The sequence below is a fragment of the Capra hircus genome, chromosome 9 (genome assembly GCF_001704415.2).
Source record: "Capra hircus breed San Clemente chromosome 9, ASM170441v1, whole genome shotgun sequence".
Classification (NCBI taxonomy): domain Eukaryota; kingdom Metazoa; phylum Chordata; class Mammalia; order Artiodactyla; family Bovidae; genus Capra; species Capra hircus.
This window is the reverse complement of record NC_030816.1, coordinates 62,439,877-62,443,112: the sequence shown is the minus strand read 5'-3', so window position 1 is coordinate 62,443,112 and position 3,236 is coordinate 62,439,877. Positions and strand designations below refer to the sequence as shown.

The following is a 3,236-nucleotide window of genomic DNA, read 5'->3' as shown; positions in this document are numbered from 1 at the left end:
GGGACAACTGAGTATTTACTTATCTATGCCCTAGAACTTCTGCCCTTGATCCATAATCCAGAGAAATTATTACTCAAAGTCATAAATTTCACATACCAAGATGTTTCTTGGCCTTGTTTGTGATAGCAGAAAGTTGGAGGCAACCTGCTTGTTTACCTCTAGAGGAATAGACAAATAAGATGTGGTCCATACAGGTCATGGAATACTACATAGCTGTTAGAAGCAATCTAGATGTATGCCCTGCAACATAGGTAGATTTCTAACAAAAGGTACTCAGAAATAAAAATAAGAAACAGAATGAGGTCTACAGCCCAGTGTATTTAGGTAAATAAAAAGAGTCAAAAGAATAACACTACATATTTTACAAAGATATACACAAATTCAAGGTTATAGATCAAACACCTTAGCACGATTTCCTGTGGGGGAAGGTGAATGGAAGTGGAAAACGGGATTAAAAGAATAAGCAAGTAAAATGTGAAGGGAGCCCTACAGCAATAATAGTGCGACTTGAATAGAAGAGTATGAGGAATTCAACCCCTTTCACTTGAGAGGGATGTGTGGTAAACTAACAAATGTGCATTAATGCACCGGGTTATAACAGGTTCCTTGCTCATTTCCGTCACTGACTTTGTCTATGATCTGATACATTTCCTTACAGACATGATTACAGTAGAGTGCTTAATAAACTGGGCTCAGGCATGAGTCAGTCCTTAGTCCAAGTTCTTCCTCCACATAATTATTAACTGCATTCTTTAGGGCAAATTGCTTTCTTAGACTTCCAGTCAACTTTTTCATCTATAATCTGGTGCCAACGGTACTATAGTCTTTTCTGAACGTTGCATGAGAACTTAGATATATAAAGTACTTAGTGTAGTGTCTGGCATGAATAATTGTCCAATATATGGTAGTAGTAGTAGTTATCCTCATTCTAGAAACTTTGGTAACTTTACTCACTCAATTTTGTTACTCACTTGATTTGTGTGATTTGTGTCCCTTTAAAAATCATTTTAATCAATAACTGGGATGAAATAGTGATGCCATCCTTATTAAACTGGGAGGCCACAGAAGTCAAGAGGGCAGAGCCAGATGGAAACCCACAAACTGAAATGAACTGATGTTTCCCTGGCTGGTGACCGAGATGGAGTCAGTCGCTTGGCAAAGCATCCAAAGAGCCTGCCTACTATATTCTCTGGGGCGTGTGATAGAGAGGTTAGAATTTGGAAACTGACTAAATGAAAATGTGTTCATATGGTACAAGCACATGAAGATTTTGTATAAGGAATATGTACTTGTTTTGTGGGACTTTTTTCTTCTTCTTTTTACTGTTGGTAGTTAAAACTCTGAAGCAATGGAAAATGGGTGGACCAAATTATGGGGAAGAGGAGGAATCACTGAACACAGTATTAGGAAAGACAGTATATACAGGAATTGATCACCACTGGAAAGAAGTTGTTTTTGCCACATGTTGATAGCAAGTAGACATTTAGGATGAACAAAGAGTCAATCCTATATGTTCAATGACTTGGGGATTTGACGGTATAAGTGGTGTTAACTTTAACCTAATTGAAACATTTCTCTTGGGAAGCTGCGCTTCTCACAGAAATATACTGTATGATATGAGGTAAGCTACTTCTCTGAAAAAGATCATCTTGGATATGAGAACCAATGCAATCTGCTGAAGCCCTATGGAAGCTTTCATTCTTACTGCAGCAAATGAAGATGACGACTTATGTACTTTTAATGTGTATGCTCTGGACAGTCCTGCAATGGTACATATGGTTCATGTATCTGTGGGGCTTGATGTGGATTACTCTACCACTGGGAAATCATTTGTGTCTGCTAGTTTTGATAAATCCATATGAACCTTACCTGTGGACCAAAGTCTATCTCACACAGAGAATTCAGCATGTTATCTGTGGGACTTCCCTGGTTAAGATGCTGCAATTCCAGTGCAGGAGGTGTGGGTTTGATCCCTGGTCAGGGAATTAAGATCCCATATGCAGCAAGGTGGGGCCAAAAACAAAACAAAAAACCATGTTATCTGTGTAAAATGCACTTCTCACAGCAAGTATTGTACATTGTGTATGGATATAATGAAACAAACACTCATCTATGAAAATATAATGCTTCTGAAAAGTTGGGTGTGCTTACACCTTGAGAAAATACAGCCGCAGATTATAGCCAGAAATTAAAGGAGAAATTTCAACATCATCCTCACATGAAATGTATCCCTTGTCACTGACATCTACCAAAACCTATTTACAGTCAGATTTAGGAGAAGCACATCATGAAAGAAGCTTGTCGATGAAAGGAACTGAATCGTATCAAACATAGAAAGCCTGGATCTATGCAGCTTGTGTCAGAGAAAAAAAAACACACAGTGGCAGTAGAGAAATAATATTTGGTATTCCAACTGATATTGATGTGTAATTATTTGCTATGTTTTAATTTGTGAACTCTACAAATAAAACTAATGGCTCCAGTAAAAAGAAAAATGAAATAAACCAAATTGATGTTACCAAGATAATAAATAACAGGGACTAACATAAAATTGAATAGCATGGCAAATCCAGAGTGATGCTGCTGCTGCTGCTGCTAAGTCGCTTCAGTCGTGTCCGACTCTGTGCAACCCCACAGACGGCAGCCTACTAGGCTCCCCCGTCCCTGGGGAGAGCTGAATAAAAGCCACATGTAAAAGACCCCAAGGATTTTCAGCCAATATGAATCCACAGAGCAATGATGCTGTTGAACAAGTCAGCATGATCTTAGATCACATCGGTAGAACTGGACCAGACATGGTCCAGAGTCCGGGAGAGTCTCGCTCCGGGTGCATATGTCATATACTCCTGGAGACAGTTCTCAGTTCTGGGGATCAGACTTTGAGAGGAAGGATAACTAACCAAAGAATATTTGGAAGACAGTGAGTGGAGAAGGCAGAGGACTAGCAACCACCAGATGCAGAACCACTGAAAACACTGAAGGGACTGTGCTGAGAGAAGGAAGTTCCTGGGTAGGAAACCTAAAGCTGTTCTCAAAATTATTTAGATGTTAGGCCTGCCTCCTCGGACCAGCTGCCTGCAATCAATGAGGGGGTGTTTCATAAGGAAGATCTCAGCAAACATAGCCACTACGTTTCTGCTAGCCAGAAATGACTGAAAAGGGGAGGGCAGACTTGCAGGATGTGGAACCCATTTGTGGAGGCACTTACACAGAATCCAACAATTCCTTCATCTGGG

The 3,236-nt window shown here is 39.9% G+C and overlaps 1 pseudogene; it reads left to right on the top strand.

Annotated features, from left to right (window-relative positions):
- Window positions 1,123–2,398, top strand: LOC102173004 (annotated as a pseudogene).